Below are 13,185 nucleotides of genomic sequence, written 5' to 3'. Positions count from 1 at the left end.
GCTTCCCTCTCACAAAGCCCCAGGTCCAGACGGATTATCTACCCAATACTATAAAATATTTATGTCTGAGCTGATACCCCATCTGCGTAACACATTAGAAGATATTCGTTCTACAGGTCACCTCCCAAAAGAAATGTTAAATGCCACAATAGTGACCCTTCCTAAACCGGGAAAAGACCCCATTTATCCCCAAAATTTCCGGCCCATATCCCTCTTAAACACCGACACCAAACTTTACGCCAAACTTTTAGTAAATAGGTTGACCTCGATCATCCCACAATTAGTGACTATTGATCAGGTCGGCTTTGTTCAGGGTAGATGTGGCTCTGATAATACAAGAAGAATAGTAAACATTTTGGATTTTGTGAACAAACGAAAACTACCATCAACGTTAGTGGCCTTAGACGCGGAAAAGGCATTTGACCGTGTTAGCTGGTCTTTTGCATTTTCGGTAGTAGGTAAAATGGGTTTCACAACGGAAATCATCTCCATGATAAAAGCATTATATACAGAACCTACAGCGAGAGTCCTTGTCAATGGCACTATGTCTGATGAATTTGCCATAACAAATGGAACTAGGCAAGGATGTCCCTTATCTCCCATCATCTTTATTCTTACAATAGAGCCTTTAGCGCAGGCGATCAGACAGAGTCCAAACATTCATGGGGTGAATATAGGAGGATTAGATCACCGTATATCCCTGTATGCAGACGATATCATATTGTCTCTTACTGATCCCCCTAGTTCCCTATCCGCGGCTCTGGAAATTATAGAAAAATTCGGCAACCTCTCTTACTACAAACTTAACCTAGATAAGTCTCAAGTATTGCCTTTACAAGTCCCGGAGATAACCCGGAAACAAATGAAACGGCAATTTCCACTAGATTGGCAAGACCACAAGATAAAATACTTAGGGATATATATCACCACACAAATCGGGTCTTTATATACTGCTAACTACGTTCCATTGATGGCGAATCTGGATGCGGAGATGGATCAATTGGCAAAATGTGAGGTGTCCTGGCTGGGGAGGATTGCTTCATACAAGATGCTTCTACTTCCGAAATTACTGTATTTATTCAGGAACCTTCCGATCATGTTGCCACAGGTCTTCTTCCACAAAGCACACTTGGCCTTAAAAAACTTTGTCTGGAACAAAAGTAAACCCCGTATAGCCTATAACATTTTGGTAAGAGATAGGAAAGCTGGAGGCCTAGGTCTTCCCAATGTCAAACATTACTACCTTGCCACCCAAGTCTCACATTTGAAACAATGGTGGACAAATGCCCAAACGTACCCCTGGGTAGCTATAGAAACCGCCTTATCCCCATCTCATAATCTAAAAGCCCTTCTCCTGGCTACTTTATGCACATCATTCAAAATACCCAAAGATATACCACACAGCGTCTCAGCTTCCCTGACAAATTGGAAAGAATACCATTCAATAGGGTCAACTGGGGAAAAATCTATATGTAAATGGACCCCTATAGAATTCCTAGAGATTTGCATAGAAGATATTGACCTATCCTCATGGAGGAAAAAAGGGCTAAACAAGATTTCTGAATTATATGTGGGTGACCAACTAAGTAGTTTCGAACACATACACCAGATATATGATATTTCCAATCGTGATTTTTACAAATACCTCCGCATTAGACACCTCTTGACTTCTAACGATCCACTCGTTGTAAAGGCTGATCACCAGATTTTTACAACCTGGTCTCGAGCAATTCCGATAAAGAAAGGAATAAAGCCCCTATATACCGCACTGGGTGATAAAGAGGTATTTGTGAAAACCTCCCCTTTCAAAGCATGGGAACTTGAAATAAAACGACCGATTGAAAAAGCCCAATGGACACATGCCCTTAAGTTTGCTGCTAAATGTTTTAGATGCACTCTGCACTATGAGTCATATATGAAAACAGCCTTGCGATGGTACTACACCCCGGACAGACTTAGCGTAATATACCCAGGCTCATCACACCTTTGCTGGAGAGGATGTGCATGTAGAGGCACATTGCTTCATATCTTGTGGCAGTGCCCCCTTCTAGATAATCTGTGGAAACAGATCTTCATGATAATCTCCGACATGACTGGAATCTTAACAATGCCAACCCCACTAATGGCACTGCTTCTGATTGATATAGGAAGATTCCCGCCATCTTATCGAGTGAGCGTAACGCATCTCCTTATGTCAACTAAGATATCCATAGCCAAACACTGGAAATCACAAATAATCCCCACAATTAGAGAAATAATTGAAAGAGTAGATAAAACCCACTCATATGAAAAGATTTTATCATATAACTTTCCACCCTCTCTGAAGTTTGACAAAGCATGGAGTAAATGGGAAGAATATAGAGCAAAACTCCAATTGACCTGACCTGAATTAGGGTACCGAACTCGCACCAGGCACAGCAGTGATATTTGCTGCTGAACAAATGTAATTGTACACAACAAACGGATACGTATGTACCTGACTGAATATATATTTACTAGCATGTATGTTCTCGGATGTGCTGTTTTTTGTCTTTTTTCCCACCCCTCTCCCCACTCTCATACCCCTCCCCTCCCTCCCCCCATTCCCCCCCCCCTCTTCCCCTTTTCTTTATTTAGATGTATGTTTTGTTAAACTGCTCAAAGAAATACAACACAAATGTATATTGATACTTCATAAATGTCAATGTATGTCAATGATTTCCTGAAAAACTTGAATAAAAAACTATTGATCACAAAACATCAGCCAGGAAGCATAGAAACTGAGAAGTGGTCTGTGGTCACCACCTGCAGAACCACTCCTTTATTGGGGGTGTCTTGCTAATTGCCTATAATTTCCACCTGTTGTCTATCCCATTTGCACAACAGCATGTGAAATTGATTGTCACTCAGTGTTGCTTCCTAAGTGGACAGTTTGATTTCACAGAAGTGTGATTGACTTGGAGTTACATTGTGTTGTTTAAGTGTTCCCTTTATTTTTTTGAGCCGTGTATGATAATTTACTTAACACAATCCTTCTTTTAAGAACAGGCTGCTAGATATACATGTATTGGCTTCTTTATTTGACACCTATATGTGCCTCATTGATGGTGTATAGTACCTCTGCGATATGTTAATAATCTATCCTCCTGTGCCAACGGTGAATGGATGCAAATGGTCACGGATCGATGCAGGCAATTGTTGAGGCTTTGCGTTCCACAGTGGAACGCATGTGGTAATTGCGTACTGACAGTCTCGCGAGACTGCCGGCATATGCCTCTGAGATGCGGAGGATGTGGGGGGTGGATCGGATGCGATGCGCTCAACGGTGGACCGCATACCGGATATCCGGTCTGGCGGGTGCGGCCTTCCGTGGAGTGCCTCGGATCCGCTCCACCCCAGGATGTTTATATTCAACCTACATTCGACTGGTGTTCTCCCTCTGTGTCTGCCTTGTCTTGTTTTGGTCGGATTTACTGTTTGTGTGACTGTCTCTCCTGTATGGTGTCCGAACACTATAGGAACCGGAAGTGATGTTGTGCGTTCCAGGAACGCACCACACTTCCTGTTCCTCCTCCTATCTTCAATGTGGGTGGCTGTTTGACTCCATGTGTTGCTAATTGACCTAATCGACAGACTATATATGGCTAGAGAATACACATCACTCTTATCCCTTGAGAAAGCGACCGCGAAACATGTGTCGGTATCCAGGACTGTCTTGGTCTGTATACCTTACTGCATTCTCTCCGATATGTATTTACTTATTCTGAGGTACTATGCACTTTATTTATTGATCTAGGGCTGGGGCTTATTGACATCCACAGCTTGGGGGAGTAATTGTAATTCACATTTATTAATAGTGACAGATCTGTGGATATTATTCCTGTGTGATTTAATGCTGCTGATATATATATACAAACCGGATTCCAAAAAAGTTGGGACACTAAACAAATTGTGAATAAAAACTGAATGCAATGATGTGGAGATGGCAAATGTCAATATTTTATTTGTAATAGAACGTAGATGACAGATCAAACGTTTAATCCGAGTAAATGAATCATTTTAAAGGAAAAATACGTTGATTCCAATTTTCACAGTGTCAACAAATCCCCAAAAAGTTGGGACAAGTAGCAATAAGAGGCTGGAAAAAGTAAATTTGAGCATAACGAAGAGCTGGAAGACCCATTAACACTAATTAGGTCAATTGGCAACATGATTGGGTATAAAAAGAGCTTCTCAGAGTGGCAGTGTCTCTCAGAAGCCTAGATGGGTAGAGGATCACCAATTCCCACAATGTTGCGCAGAAAGATAGTGGAGCAATATCAGAAAGGTGTTACCCAGCGAAAAATTGCAAAGACTTTGCATCTATCATCATCAACTGTGCATAACATCATCTGAAGATTCAGAGAATCTGGAACAATCTCTGTGCGTAAGGGTTAAGGCCGTAAAACCATACTGGATGCCCGTGATCTCCGGGCCCTTAAACGACACTGCACCACAAACAGGAATGCTACTGTAAAGGAAATCACAGAATGGGCTCAGGAATACTTCCAGAAACCATTGTCAGTGAACACAATCCACCGTGCCATCCGCCGTTGCCAGCTGAAACTCTACAGTGCAAAGAAGAAGCCATTTCTAAGCAAGATCCACAAGCTCAGGCGTTTTCACTGCGCCAGGGATCATTTAAAATGGAGTGTGGCAAAATGGAAGACTGTTCTGTGGTCAGACGAGTCACGATTCGAAGTTCTTTTTGGAAATCTGGGACGCCATGTCATCCGGACCAAAGAGGACAAGGACAACCCAAGTTGTTATCAACGCTCAGTTCAGAAGCCTGCATCTCTGATGGTATGGGGTTGCATGAGTGCGTGTGGCATGGGCAGCTTGCATGTCTGGAAAGGCACCATCAATGCAAAAAAATATATTCAGGTTCTAGAACAACATATGCTCCCATCCAGAAGTCATCTCTTTCTGGGAAGACCCTGCATTTTTCAACAAGATAATGCCAGACCACATTCTGCATCAATCACAACATCATGGCTGCGTAGGAGAAGGATCCGGGTACTGAAATGGCCAGTCTGCAGTCCAGATCTTTCACCTATAGAGAACATTTGGCGCATCATAAAGAGGAAGGTGCAACAAAGAAGGCCCAAGACGATTGAACAGTTAGAGGCCTGTATTAGACAAGAATGGGAGAGCATTCCTATTTCTAAACTTGAGAAACTGGTCTCCTCGGTCCCCGGACGTCTGTTGAGTGTTGTAAGAAGAAGGGGAGATGCCACACAGTGGTGAAAATGGCCTTGTCCCAACTTTTTTGGGATTTGTTGACAGCATGAAATTCTGATTCAACATATTTTTCCCTTAAAATGGTACATTTTCTCAGTTTAAACTTTTGTTCCGTGATTTATGTTTTATTCTGAATAAAATATTAGAAGTTGGCACCTCCACATCATTGCATTCAGTTTTTATTCACGATTTGTATAGTGTCCCAACTTTTTTGGAATCCGGTTTGTATGATCTCAACAAATGTTTTAAAAACTATGGGCCAGATTTATCATTACTCTGACAGCTCACTCCACTTTCACATATGGCTAAAGTCAGTTTTAGCCAAGTCAGATTTATGATAGGCCCTTTAAGACTGTAATAAATGTGGTTTGACGTAAGCAGTTTATCCGTCAGTAAGCAGCTTTACAAAAGTCGCACATCTTTACGAAAAAGTCGCACATTTTTATGAAAAAGTCGCATGTTCTATTAAAAAGTCTCATAAGATAAGCATGGTCCTCACTGGAGTGAAATTGCAACTTTTTAGCGACTTTTTAAATTGTCCCAATAGTAAATCTGTCTAGAGATTAATTTACATAAGAAAACACGCCCACTTTCAGAAAACTGGCGAGCATAGTGCAGAGCAGAAAAAAGTCGCAAATTTGTGCGCAGTTTTAGCGTTTGGGACTTTTTTTGGGACTTTTTCACTCCATTATTCTGACCTGAGCTAATGATAAATCTCGCCCTATATGTTTAATAAAATGTATTACTTTGTGCTTTACAATTGCTGTCCTGATTCTTAGTTTTTGGGTATAAATTTGATGCTATAACGGACAGCACCATACCAGGCGGTTTTCGCTCTGTGATTTGGGTCTGTGGCCTAAAATGTAGAGTTTTTCAAATGTTTAATAAATGGATCTTTTATCATTGATTAAAGTTTTTTTTTATTATTTTTTGGTCAATTTATTTACTTAAGAGTATCTTGTGTGTTAAGTGATATAGTACTACGGTAGACTGCGCATAAAACATTTTGTAGAGAAGTAGAACTATTTTATTCACATTAGGGGATGGATTAAAAATATTGCACTGGCTACAGCAGTATATGACAAGTGAGATTCCGTCTGCATGAACTGCTCACAGCCCTATCCATATGTTATAATGGTGATGATAGGCTACTACATTTGATAATAGGGTAATGGCTGACAAGAAATAGGCCAAAAAAGTCAACAAGATCCTTGACCACTACTATCCGGATAATTTACAGAATCTTTGTCTCCCGACTCATTTCAGTCCCTGACTTGAAGGGGTTATTCGGGAAAAGATATTTTTGACTTAGGCCTCATGCACACAGCAATATCTGTCTGCTGACTGGATGTGCAGAGCAGGACCTGCGGGACATCATTACGCTGGAGCGCAGGTCCTGTCCTGCACATCCAGTCAGCAGCGATCAAATAAAGGTGGTGAGTGTTTTTTTTTTCTTGGCAGAAGAAGAGAAGGGGGGCACTAATGGGGGGGGGGCATTATTTTTACTGGGGGCACTATTATTATTGGGAGCCACATTATGACAGAGACTTAACACCCTGTTTTGAGCCACACCCCCACAACCACAACCACACCCCCTTAACCTGGCCAGTATTTTTTGTTGGGAAAGGTGGCAACCCTGACCTATCCCAAGCATAAATCATCATTATCTTTTCCAGAATAACCCCTATAAGCTCCCCTTTGTGGTGGCTCAGTGCGGGGAGGGGGCATGGGTCCACTAGCAGTGGTGGTTACAGATGCAGATGTTGCACCTGCAAAGGGTCCTGGGAGATCCTTAGGGACCATCTTTGACTTTGCCCTATATAGTCACCAAAGAGGGGCTGCTTCGGTGGATCTATTTTGCTCTGCTCTTCTGCTAGGGCAGTATATTGAGCTACACTGTGGTATTTGGCTCTGCTGGGGTGCTATTTTGTGCAATATAGGCAGACCACACATCTGCTATGGGGCCCATGGCACAGGGGGGCCCAAAGCACAAGGAAGGCCCTACCCACTTTTCTTCTGCTCCAGGCCCTGCTTGCTTCCCAGGGCCCCACTCAGGGCCCCAGAGTGGGGAATTTCCCAGCTTAGGAGTCCCTGCTCTGACTCCATATATGGAGTCAGTGTTATGAACTGAAAAGGGGTATTCTCAAGCATGGTCACTATGCTTGGGGGACACCCTGTGTATACAAGTCTAATTTAGACTCTATTTTTGAAATATTTCATTAAATATTACATTAAAGACAAGAACCTTAACCACTGGGCTATAGAGCTCAGTGCTAAGTCATTACTGAAAAACCCCATAGAAATTTCTCTTGTGTCATAAAAGAGAAACTTCTATGAGGTTTTTCAGGAATGACTTAGCATTAGGCTCTATAGCCTATTGGTTAAGGTACTTGCCTTTAACGTAGATGGTTGTGAGTTCAAATCCCCACCAAAACATTTGAAAAATAGAGTCTAAATAAAACTTAAATACACAGGACTCACTTCATAATTTTTTTTTTTCTTTTCATCGCAATATTCTGACCCTCATAACTTTTTTATAGTTGTCTACGGAGATGTAGGGGGGCTCATTTTTTATGGGATGATCTGTCATTTTTGACAATACCATTTTGGGGTGTGTATGACTTGATCACTTTTTATTTAATTTTCTTGGGAGATAAAGTGATGAAAAAAACGCAAATCAGCCTTTTTTTAAAAATAATTCTGTTACGCCATTCACCATATAGGCTAACTTTAAAAAAAATATTTTAATAGTATGGGCGTTTTCGCATGTGGCGATGCCCATAATGCTTTTTTTGTTTCTTTTGATTTTGGGGAATGGGGGTGATTTAAATTATTTTTTATATATATATATTTTCATAACTTTTTAAAAAATTTTTTTTTACTTTTTGTTAGGTCCCCCAAGTGGACCACAACTGACAATCATCAGATGTAAATTGTTCCAGTAGTCTCTATAGAAATCACTATATCACAGTCCAGTGCTGCTACCTAGTGGCCTAAACTGGGATATACTAGGGATAGCCTAGTACAGGCTGTGGCTTATTTATAGAACATGGTGCTTTTCCCGATCTCTGCTGGGGAAAAGCGTGCCTGAAGAGGAATCCCATACTTCCGGTTTTTAACACTCTCAGGTGTCGTGAGTGAGGGGAATTCATTGCTGTGAGGGGAGGGGGCATGTGGCAAATTCTGGGGCCATAAAGGTGAAGAACTGCTGCATTTTGGACGGCATAATAGGGGTTGGATAACCCTTTTAACCATTAACATTCAGGTTCTTTCATTTTTGCATTTTCATTTTTCTTCCCTATCTTCTTTGAGCCATAACTTTTTATTTTTCCGTTCACATATCCATATGAGGGCTTATTTTTTGTGGTACAAGTTGTACTTTAATATGGCCTACAATGTAGTGGGAAGCAGGCAAAAAATTTCAAATGGGGTGGAATTGAAAAAGAAAACCAATTTCTCCATCGTTTTACAGATTTTTACGGTGTTCCCTTTGCAGCAAAACTGACCTGTGCCCTTTATTCTCTGGGTCAGTAGGAATACAAAGGGGGTGTGGGAGCCAGGGCAGGTGTTGGGATGGGTCAGGGTGGGTAGTGGGCAGAGTTAGGGGGCCCAATTTAGATTGTTGCTATGGGGCCCAATGATTTCTATGCATGCCCCTGGTGCAGCTACAGTCAGGTCCATAAATATTGGGACATTGACACAATTGTAACATTTTTGGCTCTATACACCACCACAATGGATTTGAAATAAAACAAACAAGATGGCTTCTCAGCTGTTCCATGGCCAGGTGTGTGTTATTCCCTCATTATCCCAACTACAATGAGCAAATAAAAGATCCAGAGTTCATTTCAAGTGTGCTATTTGCATTTGGAATCTGTTGCTGTCAACTCTCAAGATGAGATCTAAATAGCTGTCACTATCAGTGAAGCAAGACATCATTAGGCTGAAAAAACAAAACAAACCCATCAGAGAGATAGCAAAAACATTAAGCGTGGCCAAAAGAACTGTTTGCAACATTCTTCAATAGAAGGAACGCACCGGTGAGCTCAGCAACACCAAAAGACCGGGAAGACCAGGGAAAACAACTGTGGTGGATGACCGAAGAATTCTTTCCCTGGTGAAGAAAACACCCTTCACAACAGTTGGCCAGATCAAGAACACTCTCCAGGAGGTAGGTGTATGTGTGTCAAAGTCAACAATCAAGAGAAGACTTCACCAGAGTGAATACAGAGTGTTTACCACAAGATGTAAACCATGATGTTACCACAAGATGTAAACCTCAAAAACAGGAAGGCCAGATTAGAGTTTGCCAAATGACATCTAAAAAAACCTTCACAGTTCTGTAACAACATCCTATGGACAGATGAGACCAAGATCAACTTGTACCAGAGTGATGGGAAGAGAAGAGCATGGAGAAGGAAAGGAACTGCTCATGATCCTAAGCATACCACCTAATCAGTGAAGCATGGTGGTGGCAGTGTCATGGCGTGGGCATGTATGGCTGCCAATGGAACTGGTTCTCTTGTATTTATTGATGATGTGACTGCTGACAAAAGCAGCAGGATGAATTCAGAAGTGTTTCGGGCAATATTATCTGCTCATATTCAGCCAAATGCTTCAGAACTCATTGGACGGCGCTTCACAGTGCAGATGGACAATGACCCAAAGCATACTGCAAAAGCACCCAAAGAGTTTTTTAAATGAAAGAAGTGGCATGTTATGCAATGGCCAAGTCAATCACCTGACCTGAATCCGATTGAGCATGCATTTCACTTGCTGAAGACAAAACTGAAGGGAAAATGCCCCAAGAACAAGCAGGAACTGAAGACAGTTGCAGTAGAGGCCTGGCAGAGCATCACCAGGGATGAAACCCAGCGTCTGGTGATGTCTATGCATTCCAGACTTCAGGCTGTAATTGACTGCAAAGGATTTGCAACCAAGTATTAAAAAGTGAAAGTTTGATTTATGATTATTATTCTGTCCCATTACTTTTGGTCCCTTAACAAGTAGGAGGCACATATGCAAACTGTTGTAATTCCTACACCGTTCACCTGATTTGGATGTAAATACCCTCAAATTAAAGTTGACAGTCTGCAGTTAAAGTGCATCTAGTTAGTTTAATTTCAAATCCATTGTGGTGATGTATAGAGCCAAACATCTTAGAATTGTGTTGATGTCCCAATATTTATGGACCTGACTGTATATGGTATTGCTGGCCGTACCTACTTTTGTTGGCCATGCCTTCTGTTAATTTCTAAGTTTCATTATATACTGGTTATGCTGTTTATTTTAAGTGTACAAACATGCTTAGAAGATATACGACTGGCCATACACATTCGATTAATGCTCGCTGTACCTGTTGATTTCAGCAGGTTTAGTCAACCATTTCATGGTATAGGGCCTCCTAATTCTTCACAGATGGCTGATGGGGAGATAAAGATCAGGAACGCTGGATTTCAATTCCTAAATCCCGTAGTTCTCAGTAGATAAGCTGCTGTCAGATGTGTCTGGAAATGGCTTCACAGGAGGAATAGGAAATAGAATCATTTTGAGAATCTGACATTGGCAAGGAAGCCATATCCCTTTCACTACATATGCATAATCGGCCGAGCTGAACATGCAGTGGCGTAGCTAGAAATGACTGGGCCCCACAGCAAATTTTTGAATGGGGCCCCCTCCCCCAGTAATTTTTTCGCAACCCCTTCCTTTCATGCCGCCCCCATTCCTGTGGCTAGTAAAGATCGCTCTCTCAGACCAGGCCCGGCAGCTGTTCCATCCGTTTTCTACACTGTCTATACTGTCACTGTATATAATTTCATTGTGTAATACTGTTGAGGGGGCCCTGACCAAATCTTGCAGTCCTCCTTCTCCTGGATGGGCCCCTTCTGGGTCAGGGCCCCAAAGCAGCCGCTTCCCCTGCTTCCCCTATAGTTACGCCCCTGTGAACATGCATTGTATGGAAGAATCAGAAGACTGAAAAATTGTTCTGCCGACAGTTATCTCATGTATGTTCCCAGCTCCAGACATTTCATATTTACATAATTAGTTCTGCTCCTCCTTGAAAAAAAAACATTTTTGAAAGATAAATAAAAAAAAAATTACCAAGCACTCCTTGTTCCCAAGCCACCAGTGTGTTCTATCTTGGACACAATCCGTGGATGTTGTTCTGTCCTTGCTACATGTTACCCTGTAGTGTGTGTGTAGTTTGTCATCCAGGTAAACCTATCTATTCTCCAATAACTAGACTGTATGAGAAGTTTGTAGAACATAAAAAATTAGCCTCTAGGAGCAAAGGGGGCGTTACCATTACTCCTAAAGTCTCTGCTTTCTCTGCAACTGTCGTGCCCTCTGCCATTTGATTGAGGCAGTGAAAACGTCAAATTATACCTGCCACCATCTTTCCTCCAAAAGCCTCACATTCACCTTGACTGTGAATTCTGAAAATATATTACTGAACATATCATTTGATAAGCAGATCCTGTACCACTCCCAGTTAAGTAAAGAACGTTCTGTAACAATGCATGTCAATGTTGCTATGTGTTCCTGTGCCACCGATATACACTTCGCATTATGAACAGGATGAGTCTCTTCAAAGAAATTCCAAAGCCATCTGTGATGATACCAATGGTGCTGCCATGCTAAACATGCCCATTGCACATGTTTGACAAACTGAATGTGCCACTGATGGACTGGATAGGAGGACATCGCTCAGCTAAAAGCTGCCCTATCAACCAATATGGACGGACCACTATGTCCACCACGTGAAGGTGCTGGAAATGTGACAACCCATACACCTGGTAAAAGACTTCCGAGCTGCAAGGGTGGCCAGTGGAAACAGGCTGTTGCTAAAGTAGAGGTGCCTGCAGCTGAGGCTTTTTTTTCCATGTCGTACACACAATCACAACAACGTGGCAACATAACCCTTACTGAATGAGCCAAGGAGCATTTAAACATGCGCCCACTCATAGGTGAGGATCAACTATCAGAGAAGCCCCCTATTTTCAAGTGATTATAAACTTCAAACTGGTAGCTTACCTGACACAAGGTGGGAAGTGACCACCATGGCCAGCAGACTTTTCAGCCTCAAATTGAAAGCATATTATTTGACCCATATTTCATCCTGAAAGCAGCACATCTACCAATTACCGTGTTGAGAATCACCACAATTTATACTGAACTTTTTGGCTACTTGCTACCATTTAAAGCAATATGTGTTGGCACAGACTCTGAGAAAGTTGGCATACGTATTCACATGTATGTGCTCTATGAATTAGATATGTTTGATGTGGTAAGGGTTGCCGGAGGTTCTGAAATTGCAGTAGATACTGGCGTGCCTGTGGAAGGGAGCCAGTGTGCCCTACTTGGCAAAGGTGCCACAGGTATTCCTGCCAGGCACAGAAAGAGAGCTACTAAGAAAATCCAATCCCAGGCTATATGAACTTGTCTTGCACCTTTGCACTTCGTTCATACGTGGACTTTATCTCATGCAGATTTTATGCAGTTGTTATATGGGATATTTAAAGAAAGATTTAAGGAAGAATTGAAGCAATATTTGGAAGTGTCCTGTTTTGTATGGATCATATGAACATTGCTCCTAAAACTCACATCTGAGGGGCAGTTTACACATAAAAACAATGTGAAAAAATTATATTGAGGTGTGAAAAGCTCATATATATCACAGGTGTGTACATCAACCATAGGGTGTGCTCTCATAGATACTGGAAATTGACACACAAGTCCAATTAATGAGGGCAGCATATTTAGGTGACAGATCTGCTTTAGCTTTTGAGGAGTTACCACTACAATTTTGCTGGCAGCAGACATGACACAGTTTTTATGTGACATCACCAAATTTACAAAACTAGTAGAATAATATATGTGAGCTTGGTGCATGCACTTCACTTATGAAATCTGTTAAAGGACGTA

Source organism: Bufo bufo, chromosome 1 (genome assembly GCF_905171765.1).
Source record: "Bufo bufo chromosome 1, aBufBuf1.1, whole genome shotgun sequence".
In the NCBI taxonomy this organism is placed as follows: Eukaryota; Metazoa; Chordata; class Amphibia; order Anura; family Bufonidae; genus Bufo; species Bufo bufo.
Note: the sequence above shows the minus strand (reverse complement) of the source record.